Here is a 14,627-nt window from a genome sequence, read left to right as displayed (position 1 = left end):
AATACATGAAAAATATAAGGTTTCAGAAAATAAATAAAAGATATATAGGAGATAAAAATTTTAGAACTGAAAAATACAATACCCAAAAATTAAAAAAAAAAAAAAATTATCGCAAAAGATAGGCTAAAGAGCAGAATGAAGGGGGTCAGAGGAAAGAATTAGTGAACTGCAAAAGCAAAAAAATAGAAATGACCAAATCTGAATAATGAAGAGAAAATAGATTAAAAAACAAAATGAGCAGAATATAAGGGAGCTTGGAACTGTAACGAAAGAGCTAACATGCTTGTCATGAAAGTCTCTGAAATAGATGAGAAAGAGGGTGGGGATGAAAAAGTACTCAAAATAATGGATGAAAACTTCCCAAATTTGACAAACGACATAAAGTTAAACACCAAAAAACTTCTGAAAACTGAAAACAAAGAAAAACAGCATTTTTTCAAGTACTAAAAGAAAAGAACTGTCAACCCAGAATGAAGGGGAAATGAAAGAATGCTCAGATGGAAAGAAACTACCAGAAATTATTGCCAGACCTACCCTAAAATAATGCCTAAAGGAAGTTCTACAATCAGAATAAAATGAAAGAAAAGAAGGAATCTCGGAATATCAGGAAGGAAGAAGGACATAGCAAAAATATGGGTAAACACAACAGACTTTCTGTCTCCTCTTGAATTTTCTAAATTATGATTGAGAATTGAAACAAAAATTATAACTGATATGATTCTAAATTTATGTAGAGAAAATATTTAAGACAACTATATTATAAACAGGGACAGGCTAAGGGACATAAAAGGAGGTAAGTTTCTACACTTCACTTGAACTGGTAAAACAATCACACAAGTAGACTGTGATAAGTTGTGAACACGTAATGTGATACCTATAGCAACCACACACAAAAAAAAGTTATACAAAGGGATACATTAAAACAGCCTATAAATAAATCAAAGGGAATTCTAAAACACATACATTAGGAAAGAGGAAAAATCTTAAATAAATAATCTAACCTCCCACATCACACACCTAGCAATAGAAGAACAAAATAAACCTAAACCAAACTTATCAGAACAGAGGAAATAATAAAGCAGAAATCATTGAATTGAAAACAGAAAATTGATGAAACAAAGAATGGGTTTATTGAAAAGATCAATAAAATTAACAAACCACTAGCAAGACTGACAAAAAGAGAGAAGATACAAATTACCAATATTAGGAATGAAACAGAGGATATCACAATAGAACATACGGATATCAAAAGAATAATTAGAAAACATTACAAACCACTTTACACACTTAAATTTGACAGCTTAGATGAAATGGACCAATTTCTGAAAAATATAAAAACTACTACAACCCACCCATACAAAAAAGATAATTTGACTATAGCTATGAATATACTATTAAGGTGATTACAAATTTGTAATAAAAATAAAACTCAAAAAAAAAAGAAAGAAATCTCCAGGCCCAGATGTTTTCATTGTAGAATCCTACCAAATGTTTAAGCAATAATTATTACCTATTCGATACAAACTCATCCATAAAACAGAAGATGAGGGAAAACTTCCCAATTCACTTTAGAAAGCTAGTAGTATCTTGATACCAAAATCAAAGACAGTACAAAAATTACTGCAGACCAATATTCTTCATAAATATAGATTCAATAATACTTTACAACATATTAACAAATAGATTGCAGCAATATGTAAAAAGAATTATACACCATAACAAAGTGGGGTTTATTCTATTGAAACAAAGTTGGTTCAGTATTTGAAAATCAATCAATTAATATACTATATTACCATGCTAAATAATAAAATTTACATTATCAAATAAAACAATGCAGAGAAAGCATTTGATGAAATTCAATACCAAATCATTTTTAAAATGTTCAGAAAATAGGAATAGAAGGGAATATCCTGAATAAAAATCATCTACCAAAACCTACAGCTAACTTTATACTTTGATGAAAGAATGAATTTTTTTTTCCTCTTTAGATCAGTAACTAGGCTAAGATGTACACTCTCTCCACTCTTATTCAATAGAAATTCTAGCTAGTGCATTACAGAAAGAAAAAGAAGTAAAAGGCTTACAGATTGGAAAGGGAAAAATAAAACTATCCTTATTTTATAGCATTATCTATGTAGAAAATTGAACCTACAAAAATACCGGAACCAATAAGCCAGTTCATCGAAGTTATAGGATACAAGATAAACTTCCAAAAAATCATCTGTTTTTTAATAGACTTCATTTTTAGGACAATTAAAATTTACAGAAAAATGAGAGAATAGCAAAGAAAATCCCATAGGTCCATACCCAGGGTTCCTTAGAATCAACATCTTATATTAGTATGATTCATTTGCCACTACTAATGAACCAATATTGATATATTATGTGGTGGCTTGGAATTATGTACCCCAAAAGAAAAACATGTTTTCAATCTAAACCCATTCCTATGGGTCTGACCCCACTGAAATAGGATATATTGATGAGGTTACTTCAGTTAAGGTGTGGCCCAAGTGAATCAGGTTGGATCTTAATCCTAAATCCTAATTCTGGAGGTCTTATAGAGGAGGCCAGAGAGGGAAAAGCCAGGGGGCACAGCCAGAAGCTGGAAGTCAGTGGAAACCAGAGGAGAAAGGAGAAGACATCACCACATGCATTCCCATATGATAGAAAAGCCCAGGACCAAGGATCACAGGCTGGCAGCCCAAGAATGCCTCAGTCTTCAGAGAGAAAACAACCCCTTACTGACACTTCTATTTTGGCCTTTTTCTAGCCACAAAACCATGAGCCAATAAGTTCTTATTGTTTAAGCCAAAATATTGCATGGTATTTTTTTAGCAGCTAGGAAACTGAAACATATTATTAGCTAAAGTCCATACTTTATTCAGATTTCCTCACTTTTTACCTAATATCTTTATTTCTTCTACAGGATCCCACTCATGATACCACATTCATTTAGTCCTCATGTATCGAAGGCTCCCTTAGCTGTGAAGTTTCTCAGACTTTGTTTTTGACTGTTTGGAGTAATTGTCAAGTATCTTTAATGATTTCCCTCTTGTGGAATTTTGCTGTTTTTTTTTTTTTTGTATGATTACATTGGTGTTATGAATTTTGGAGAAAAAAAACCACAGAGGCAAAACATCATTTTAATCACATCACATTAATGGTACACTATACTATGTAGTACCAACATGATTTATCCCTGATGATATTGACTTGATCACTTGGCTGTAGTAGTGTTTGTCAAGTTTCTCCACTGTTGAGATAATCTTTTTTCCTACCCTTTCCATACTGCACCCTTTGGAAGAAGGTCACTAGGTACAGTCCACACCCAAGGAGTGGGAATTTAAACTCTCCTTTCTTTGAAGTTTCAGTATTTATATAAATTATTTAGAATTCTTCTACAAGGTAAATTTGTCTCTTCTCTCAAATTTATGTAGTTTTTCAATGATTTATTTATATCACTATGAACTCATGATTATTTACTTTATACTTTGGGTTATAGTCCAATCCTGTTTTGTGTATTTTGTTGCTTAAATTGTTCCAAATTTGGCCATTGGAATCTCTTTCAGGTGGTTTTTCTACCATTTTAATAAACTCCAATCAATGTGGGTTTTTTCTTCTTTGGAACTTCATATGATAGAAAAGTAGTATGTATCTACATATATGGATTCATTCTGCTTAATGCTTATAGAACTAGTAAATTTATTTTTAATTTTTTCAAGAGTCAATTTACGTGAGTAATTTAATCTACTTTTTTGCTTTATCAAAATGAGTTTTCTATAGTTTTAAAACCAGTATTGAGTCTGTGATTATGTTGCCTGTTTCATTCCTAAACTTTGTAACTTTTCTTTTTTTAATCAGTCTTAAAAAAAGATTTACCTATTTTCTTAGTCTGTTAATAATCTATATTTTGATACTAGAATACCTCATCTTGTTGCACTTCACAGATAACTGTTTGTTTTTTTTTTACAAATTGAAGGTTTGTGGCAACATTGCATCAAGCAAGTCTATTGGCAACATTTTTCCAACAACAAGTGTTCACATCCGTATCTGTGTATCACATTTTGATAAGTCTTGCAATATTTCAAACTTTTTCAATAATATCATATCTGTTAAGTTGATTTGTTATCTGTGATCTTTGATGCTACTACTGTAATTGTTTGGGAGCACCATGAGCTGTGCTCATAAAAGACGGTAACCCTCACTGATAAATGTTCTGTGTGTTGTGACTGCTCCACCAATCAGCCATTCCTGGTCTGTCTCCCTCTCCCCAGGCCCCCCTATTCCCTGAGACATGACAGTATTGAAATTAGGCCAATCAATAACCCAACAATGACCTCTAAGTGTTCAAGTGAAAGGAAGAGCTGCACTTTAAATCAAAAGCTAAAAATGATTAGGCTCAGTTGGAAAGGCATGTTGAAAGTTGAGATAGGCTGAAAGCTAGGCCTCTTGCACCAAACAGCAAGCCAAGTTGTGAATGCAAAAGAAAGTCCTTGAAAGAAATTAAAATTGCTAATCCAGGGAACATGTGAATGATACAAAAGCATAACATACTTATTGCTGATATGTAGAAAGTTTTAGTGATCTCAATAGAAGATCAAACCAGCTGCAACATTCCCTTAAACCAAAGCCTAATCCAGAACAAAGTCCTAACTGTCTTCACTTCTATGAAGACTGAGAGAAATGAGGAAGCTGAGGAAGAAAAGGTAGAAACTAGCAGAGTTTGGTTCATGAATTTTAAGGACAGAAGCCATCTCTGTAACATAAAAAGTGCAAGGTGAAGTGCTGATGTAGATAGAAGTTGCAGCAAGTTATCCAAAATATCTAAGATAACTGATGAAGGTGGCTATTAAACAACAGATTTTCAATGTAGATGTAATAGCCTTATATTGATTGGAAGAAGATGCTCTCTGGGACTTTCATAGCTAGAGAGAAGTCAACGCCCGGCTTCAAAGCCTCAAAGGACAGGCTGAATCTTCTGTTAAGGGATAATGCGTCTACTGCCTTTAAGTTGCAGCCAGTGCTCATATACCATTCCAAAAATTCTAGGTCCCTTAATAATTATGCTAAATCTACTCTGCCTGTGCTCTATATACGGAACAACAAAGCACTGATGACAGCAAATCTGTTCACAACAAAGTTTACTGAATATTTTAAGCCCACTGTTGTGACCTACTGCTCAGAATAAAAGATCCCTTTCCAAATATTACTGCCAATTACAATGCACCTGTCACCCAAGAGCTCTGATGGAGCTGTCCAATGAGAAATACATTTCATAACCCTATAGTTGCCATAGATAGTGATTCCTTTGAATGATCTTTGCAAAGTAAATTGGAAACATTCTGGAAAGGATTTACCATTCTAGATTCCACTAAGAACATTTGTGATTCATGGGAGGAGATCAAAATATCAGCATTAACAGGAATTTGAAAGTTGATTCCAAACCTCATGGAGGATTGGGGGGGGGGAGGGTTCAAGACTTCAGTAGAGAAAGTAACTGCAGACATAGTGGACATGGCAAGAGAACTAGGATTAAAGATGGATCCTGAAGATTTGACTGAATTGCTGCAATCTCACAATAAAACTTTCACAGATGAGGAGTTGCTTCTTATGGATGAGCAAAGAAAGTGATAACTTGAGACAGAATCTACTCCTGGTGAAGATGCTTTGAACATTGTTGAAATGACAAAAAAGGATTTAGAATATTACATAAACTTAGTTGATAAAGCGGAGGCATATTTTGAGAGGATTGACTTTAATTTCAAAAGAAGTTCTACTGTGGTCAAATGTTATCAAACAGTTATCACATGCTACAGAGAAATCTTTCATGAAAGGAAGACTCAATCAATGTGACAAACTTCATTGTCATCTTGTTTTAAGAAATTGCCACAACCACCCCATCCTTCAGCAACCGTCACCCTGGTTAGTCAGCAGCCATCAACATTGAGGCAAAATCCTCCATCAGCAAAAAGATTATGGCTATCTGAAGGCTCAGAGATGGTTAGCAATTTTTAGCAATAAAGTATTTTTCTATTAAGATATGTACATTGATTTTTTTTTTTTTTTTTTTTTTTAGAATTAACAGTATTTCCAAGTTTACATACTAAAGTATATTGCAAACAACTTTTATATGCACTGGTAAACCAAAATATTCATGTGAGTCACTTTACTGTGATATTCACTTCATTGTGGTGGCCTGGAAGTAAACCCACAATATTTCTGAGGTATGCTTGTATGTATTTTTATTTTCTTTCAATAATTTCTGTTCTTAGTTTTATTTTTTACTCATTTTTTAAAAGATTTAACTTTTTTTCTAATTTCTTTAGTTGTACCTTCATCTAATTACTTTTCAGTGTTTCTCCTTTATAAATATATGCATTTCTATAAAAATAACTTTAGCTCTCTTTCATAGTTTTGGTTTTATTATTTTTAAGTTTTAAATATTTAATAACTTCCATAATGATTTACTCTTTGATTCTTGGGTTACTTTGACTTTTTTTTTTTTTTTCCAAATATATTTGGTGGTTTTGTCTCTTTTTAAAAACATATTTCTACTTTGCCACATTTAGAGCATATGTCATCTTATTGACTTGATTCTTTCATGTTTACTGAATTCCTTTATGGTCTAGTATGTAATCAGTTTTTGGAAACGTTTGAAAAGAATGGGATATCAGAATTCTCTCTAAATATATTAATTAGCTTAAAGGGTTATTTTTAATCGTGTTTTTAATCTTCTATATTCTTACTTTTTGTTTCAAAAAACAGTTTCTGAAAGAAGCATAGTAATGTCTTCTACTGTGTGAAGATTTGAATAAACTTGCATTTTTTATATACAATTTAAGATTACTGTATTTCCTTATAAGAGGAAACAAACTTTGCAGTTGTCAATCAACCTTTGTTCAAATTGGGCACACATCAAATCTAGGATGGGGGGCCTGTATTTATTTGGAAGTGAACTTTTAACTATCAATACAAATGCCAAGACACTACACAAAACATCCACAGAATACTTTTTCATCTTTGTTTTGAACTGTTCACAAACATATCCCATTTCCTACATAATCCAATATACAACAGAGAAAATGGTACATCTTTTTTCTTTCAATTGCATACAATGGAAAAACTGCATATATATACATATTTATATATATATATATATATACACACACATATATATATATGAATATATATATTACAAAGTTTAATAAGATAATTGCATGTTAACAGTCAAAATCTAGGTGAGAAATAATCTAATAAAAATAATCAGAATATATTCAGTCACTTCCATAACCAAGCATTATTCTGATTCATAAAACTGCTGCAAACTAGGGGGCAAGAATTACAAAAACAAATAAAAAACCCCAGCTTATTATAAGCATGACTAGATGTGATGGAATATCTATATCTGCCCAATGGACTTTCAAACTATCCAGTCTCCAGAATCAAATTTGCCAAGGTATTTTGCATAGGTCCAAGAAAAGATGCACTTATATCCAACGGAAGAGCTGAAAATCAAATTTAGTGATTAAGTTTAAGGGTGGGGTGGAAGAATTGAGACATTTGAAAAATGACTGTGTAAAAAAAAATGACCATCAAAAAGTAGGTTCACTAAACTTATTTTAAAAATCATAAAAACGTTTTTTATGAAAGAGCATTACATTTTGCACACTGCTCTAATAGACACCAGGGACATTTGAACTAGTTACTCTTCTTCTCTGTCCACCCCACCCCCACCAAATTTTACAGTGACCACAAAGCAAGATGTTCACAATAATTACTTGGGGGGGGGTGTCTCTTTTTTATCAGCAACAATGAATAGAAATTAAAATTCATTCACTAATTCTGCTGCTGTTTCAAAATTTCAGTGTTAGTTTTTGCACACCCTTTTCCCCACCTCCACCCCGTTTGTAAGGAACTAAAACATTACATCTGGTAAACAGCAAAGATTTCACTACACCTCAAATGCAGAACACCTATGAAGCAGCAGAATATTGGCTTTTTAAACAGAAGCAAAAAAAAAAGAAAACAAAGCAAAGATGCAGGACTCCTTCAGTTCTTCCTTAGTCTTAGAAAAACTTTCCAGAATACTGCTTCACACCATAAAAAAGAAAAAATATCTTGCATCAGAATCCTTCAACATCTGCATACTGCTTCACACTGTTCTGCAGCAAATGCTGTGCATTCTGTATCTGGTCCTGTGTTCCTGTAATGGTTATGAGCCGATCTTGGATCCTTCTAAAGGCTCATCAATTTTGACTGAAGCTCCCCACTCATGATGGATTTGCTTAACCTGCTGACTACCTTTCCCAATAACAAATCCAGCCTAATCTTTGGGAATAGTAACTTGTGTGATAATCATAGGTCCACCGAAATCACCATGTGAGCCACGACCCCCTGCATAGGAATAATCATATCCAGAGCTCATAAGCCATCTGCCATTCTGATGGGCTCTGTGTATCTATTGCAGAGTCCCAAGTGTCATCAGCACTGAAACCAAGAATGCCACCATAACAGTCTCCAGGTCTTCCTCTCTGTCATAAGCCATTAGATCTCCTCCCTCTAGGTGGTGGTGGTGGTGGAAGAGGAAGCTCTGAGTTCTACTGCCACCCGGCCACTTTGTCCAGGGGGAGGAGGTAGAGGTCCTTGACTAAGGCTCATATCATAATCCTTTCTAGATGGAGGCATTGGACGCCCACCCCCACCGGGAGGCATTCTGCCAAAACCACCTCTTCCCCACCTGGGAAATCCCAGGGGATGTCCACCGCAGTCATCAAACATTATTGTAAAACACCATAATCATAGGTTTCAGCATAAAAATTGAGATCATAAGGCTGTGCACATCCTTTGATGGGAGACTCTGATATAAAATCAAGGATGATCCTTATACACTCCACAACCCTATCAGAATTTCCTCCAATAAAGATGACTGTCAGTGGAATGAGGACAGCATTTCTGGAAAAGCTTGATGGCTGTCTGAGTGTTCTCTCGAAGTTCTTTGATTTTAGCACCTTTGACCCCAGTAATTCCTCCCACCTGACTGTGATGAATCAAGTCTCAACTTGCAGTCAAAGTGGCTTCCTTTACAGTGTTGTAATTTAAGCATTCCACAGCATCAGATTGCAGCGGGAGCTGGCTGCTTGCAGTGGGTGATGGCAACTGCATGCCCTCTTTCAAGGTTGGGATGATTTTCTTCAGAATTTCTCCAATTGTTTCCATATAAGCAACTGATACTTAACAAGCGCTCGGGGCCACTGCTGTCTGGGTCTGAAATGCTGGCATTGTGGTCTGTACAGAGAACCTTAATAGTCTTGCCTCCTTTGCCAGTCACTACCCCAGCATTCTTGCTCTGAAGCAGAAAGCAAAGCTCAACCATCTCATCAGTGTTTCCAGATCCTTTAAATGCTTGTTCCTCTTCCATATCTTCTGCATGGGGGTTACCAAATTCACCATTGGTTGCCGTGTTGGGGAAGGTTCCTCTGGCTGTTCAGTTTTCATTTTCTTGTATTAAATGGACAAACCCGTCAGTTATTATATAGCCTTGCAGAGCAGAACCGTTCTGGGCGGGACGAACAGCTGACACCCTAAGGGCTGCTGCAGCCGCGCGGCGCCGCCTCAGCCGCTCACAGCCACGCAGAGAAGGAGCACAAGGCCCCGTAGCCCTTGCCTGCCGCCGCGCGCTGGCCTCTCCTACCCCGCCGCTAAACCTGCAATTTTATGAATGTTTTTCTTTATATATTTTGAGGTTATGCTATTGCATATATGCACTCAGAATTGTTATAGCTTCCTGGTGAAAGGTGCTTTCCATTATTTTCCAGTCATCACTTTAGCACTATCTTTTGCCTCCAAGTCTAATTTTTTCTTTCTGAAATTACTATAGCTTCAAAATCTTTATTTTGATTAGTAGTTGCCTGTTCTAACTTTTTCCAGCTCTTCATTTTCATCCTTCCTGCATCATATTTTAATAGTATTTATGTGGATGTACTTGATTCCTAATCCAATTCTGACTCACTGCTACTTAACAGGAGGGCTTTACGTGTTCACATCTATTGTGCTGAAAATTATGGCTAGGTCCCTTTCTACCATAATGTCTGGTGGTTTTTGCTTATCATTACCTTTTTTTTAAAATAATTTCTTTAATTCTCTTTTCTCCAGTACTACTGGATTCACTAAGTGCTCTTCATTCTCATTTTCCTTTGCAAATACTGGTTTTATATTGTAATGCTATGACTTTAATGCTTACATTAAAAATTTAATCATATATACCTGATTTAACTAAATCTAAAAATAATATCTCTCCCCTCTTCTTGAACAATAGATAAAAGGACACACTTTTAAAATTCCAGTCTTTCCCTCTCCATCATTCTGTGTTGTTTTTGCCTGGTATTTAATTCCTTCTTATTTTAGATACTCAAAAATAGTTATCATCATTAACAATAGTATTACATTTAATGATGATAATTCCTTAGATTAACCATCATGTGACACATCTTTTTTCTTGAAACAGGAAATCCTAAGGGATTGAATTTACTTCTTTCTGAAATAGACCCTTAATTTTTCTTTCAGCGAGGATCTGTAAATGATAAAAACTAAGCCTTTCTCATTTTTATTTTTTGCCTCACCATATTTTTTATTTAATTTTTACTCTTGCTTATTGACTTAGTTGGGTATACATTGAGTTAATTATTTTCTCTCAGTACTTTGAATTTTTTCCATCTATATTCTGATTAAACTTCTGCTTTCAAGTATCATTCCTTTTTCAATAACCAGATTTTTTTCTTTCTCTCTCAAAGACTTTAAGATTTTTGCTTTTGTTTTTAAAATTCTGCAGGTAAACTTAGTTGGGGCTTTGGTTTATCCTGTTTGGGACTTGATGTCATTCCTCAATGTGAAGATGCATATTGATATTTTTCATTTCTAGAAATATTATCAACCTCTATCTAACTGACTATTGTTTCTTATTCATTTCTTTAATTTCCTTCTTTTGGGCATCTTGTAAGATGTAATAGATTGTTTATTTGTGGAAGTCTCATGTGCCCTGTGTGGTGAAAATACCATTACAGGTAAGATTGGGACTTGCTTTTTTGCCCAGAGCTCAAACAGTATCAATTATCCTGGCCCAATTTTATATCATTTCTCATCTTGTAGATTCCTACAGTATGTACATATAATATATGTATATATAACTTAATATAACTTCAGACTCTTCATTCAGGAATAGGGAAGCTGGGATTTTGATTGCTTGCCAGTGATTCTCTACTACATCCACTCAAAGCTCTGGATTAATAACAAGTGTCCTTTCTGTTTTATAGGTCAATGGATAGAGTTTTCCTACTCAGTAAGCACAGAGGACAATTGCAGGCTCTTTGCTTAATGTAGAGGTCTGGGTTCTGGTCCACAGTTTGTGATGAGACATTTTTCCTGTCTAGAAATGGGCGTCAGAACTCTACCCCTTAGTACTTAGGGCCAATATCTAGAACCAGAATTCCAGTGGGCCATCAGAGAATTGTCCTGCCTGTACTGTTCTCTCTTTACGTTTTCTATTTACTTCTGCTCCCTGGGGAATCTGACTCTCCTTCCTTAAAACTCAGCTATGTGGGAAAAAAATATTATTTTGTTCTTTTTGTTCTTATAATATCTTTAGGATATCTCTTTGTTTGTGGCAGGAAACAGGCCCTATCTGCATCAGCCTAATCTACTATTTTTGTGGAATTTTTCTAATCTATCTTTTAAATACATTGATCTTTTGTTATTTCTATCTCTTTAGTGATATTTCTGTGGCTATATTTCCCAGCCAGGCTCAAATATAATGAACAATCTTTAAATTAGGAGTCATTAGCTATTTTTGAGGTCTTTATTCTACCACTGAAATAATAGTGTGTTATTGGGAAAATCACAGCCCTTAGATTTTTTATTCTTAAAAGGAGGTGGTTGATTTCCAAGGCCTTTTTCAGCAGTGGTATTCTAGGACCACAGGCACATATTATGAAACAAATGAAAAGAAAATAAAATACTCTAAAGAAGTATTACTTTAAAGTACATTAGAGAAGGAAATACTCTAATTCCTCAGGGGGGATTAAAGTTTTATAACCATTATTAGTTGAATGCACTTCCAAATAGATTGAAAAGAACACATTTTAAAAATAATTTTCATAAAAACATGAAGCATTCCCTTCTGGGCAGCATCAGCAGTTCTGTAAATAAATTAAAGCTCATCTCAGTCTAATTTTTTCCTTAACATATTTCAGTTGATCAAGTATAGCCAGGTGTTTTGAAATTGTGTAAATACTGGGTTACCGTTCCTTTTATTCATTTGTCAATTCACTCAAAAATATTTATTATTTAGTGTTTACTAAATAATATCCAGAATTTACTAGTTTCCAGGTGAGTAGCTAGCTAGATTCAGGGCATACAATGAAGAGCAAATTCTAACTCAATACCTAATTATATGGAGCTTACAATAAGATGTATAAACAGATAATCATATAGTGACATAATTAAATATAAAAGTATAGTTACACTCAGAAGTACTAAGGAGTTTATGCCAGATGATAGTGGGGATCTGTTATTCAATTTTTTAATTTCCTATTGTTTTCTAAGAAAAATAAACCTACATTGACAACTAAAGATCCAGAAAATTTCTTTCTATCATTACTGGATGGCCTTCTTTTATTCTCAACTTTATCATCTTCTATATAATAAAATATGCAGCTTTTGCATTCAGTTAAACTTCAGGCTCTAATGAATTAAAAAAAAAAAACAGTAACAGCATAAAATGCATAAAATTTTATACTGAAACACTGAACTTCTCTTGAATACAAATTACCAATTATTTATTTCTCTGAATTTTCATGCACAAACCAACTAAGGATTTGATTTTATGGCCTTCATTCCAAAATTTAAATCCTCTAAACTAAAATTAGAATTATTTTATTAATAATTTAAGCCTTATGGCAAAGAAGCATCCTTCCCAGGAAATTTTATACTGAACATGCAGCTCCTACAGCAAGAACATCAATAAAACTGACTCACTGAGGCAAAACATGCACATCAAATTCCCCTGAGCCAGTGACAAAGCAGACAGGTATGTCGAAACCACTGAATTATAAATGTTATGGTTCAATTCCTAAGCTACAGACCAAAAAGAGAAGAGCCATGTAATGGGTAGGGATGGCTAGACAGTATTACCTGCTGATGACAGGAAGGACATTGTCAAGAAAAGGCCATTTGCTAACCTTATATTACTTCAGCACTTGCAGTATTAGCTCGTAGGTGTAGCTAGAAAATAAAAGAACAATTCTAGGATGCTGTGTAGCGGTAAGAATGATATACTGTAATCCTTAATTTATTTGGTGAATCATTAGTATCAGAAAAATCAGAAGTTCCCCTTTTCCTAGTGAATGCTTTTTGAGCAACCCTCAAAAGGTCAGCATTCTAGGCCATTAACTCTCACTCTTTCCCTTATCAACTAACACAAAACATGGTATCTTAATTCATCCATGCTTGCAAATACAACATTTCTCTTTAATGGTAATGGAAATTCAGTACATGAATCATAAAGATAATTCAAGCAACATGATTTAAAGAGCTTTTCAAGTGTAAGTTGGGGTATTTTTTGGAACATAAGCCTAGATTTATATTGATACTTGTTCAAATAGAAAACATTGCCAATTTTTTAAATGTGTATTTCCTGCCAAGTATCTCTCAGTCTTAGAGATGAGCAAGCAGGTTACTTTTGAATTGTCAAATCTTGTCAATAGCTTATCTGGGCTACTTGTGATGAAATCTGACACAGAAACACTTTCCATTATTCTTCAAAGATGTTACAGATCACTCATGAAATGTCAATGTTGCTCAGATCCATAACTGTTGCTACTGTATCCAAGCAAATAATCAAGTATATTTCTCTTCCAATTACAATTTTAAAAGTGATTTAAAACTTGAGATGTGGGGACACAATATCAAAATACAAAACAAGAAAAAATACATAAGTAATATTAAATGTTGTTACAACTACATTTCATTTCCTAGTGAATTCTGGGACCTAAACTTTTGGATTTATGAACCTTCAATAAGTTCTATAAAGAATAATATGAGAAACTGAAGATTTCTGTAAATTTTTACATACAGACTCCATAGTTATACTGGTATAATGCAAATGTTACACATTTTCCTGAACCATCCTTTTTTTATAAAAGATAATCTAAATTAAGATGCATTTTTTTTTTCCAAAACTGGAGAAAAAAATCCTGGGTCATCAAAAACCTGAATTGGTTTTGGAGTCATAAATAAATTAAGGAGTGGATTATGATGTTGGTGAATAAGTATAATTTTTTAATACTCTTAAAACAGAAAGAAGACATGGATCATCAAATTTTAATACCTTGAAAATATTTTTAAAATCTCCATTATAGTCATGAGAGAAGGAGAAAGAATTCCCAAAACTGATTGATTCCAAAACAGATATATTTTTTTGTCAATATAGAGTCATAAAAAGTTAACAATGTGTTAACAGCAACTTAGCGGAACACAGAAAGTGGCAGATTCCTAGACATCAGGTGTCCTTCCACAAACTGAAAAAGATGCGACATGGGGCCAACAAGACAGCAATGGTTTAACTGATAGCACTA

At 34.0% G+C, this 14,627-nt stretch overlaps 1 protein-coding gene and 1 pseudogene across 1 annotated transcript in view; both read right to left on the bottom strand.

Annotated features, from left to right (window-relative positions):
* Positions 1-14,627, bottom strand: part of ZNF804B (zinc finger protein 804B) — a 562,233-nt gene that overhangs the window by 347,090 nt on the left and 200,516 nt on the right. The window lies entirely within an intron of this gene.
* On the bottom strand, positions 8,095-9,495 carry LOC119534351 (annotated as a pseudogene).

This window comes from Choloepus didactylus, chromosome 5 (genome assembly GCF_015220235.1).
Source record: "Choloepus didactylus isolate mChoDid1 chromosome 5, mChoDid1.pri, whole genome shotgun sequence".
Classification (NCBI taxonomy): domain Eukaryota; kingdom Metazoa; phylum Chordata; class Mammalia; order Pilosa; family Megalonychidae; genus Choloepus; species Choloepus didactylus.
Note: the sequence above shows the minus strand (reverse complement) of the source record. Positions and strands in the feature narration are given on the sequence as shown.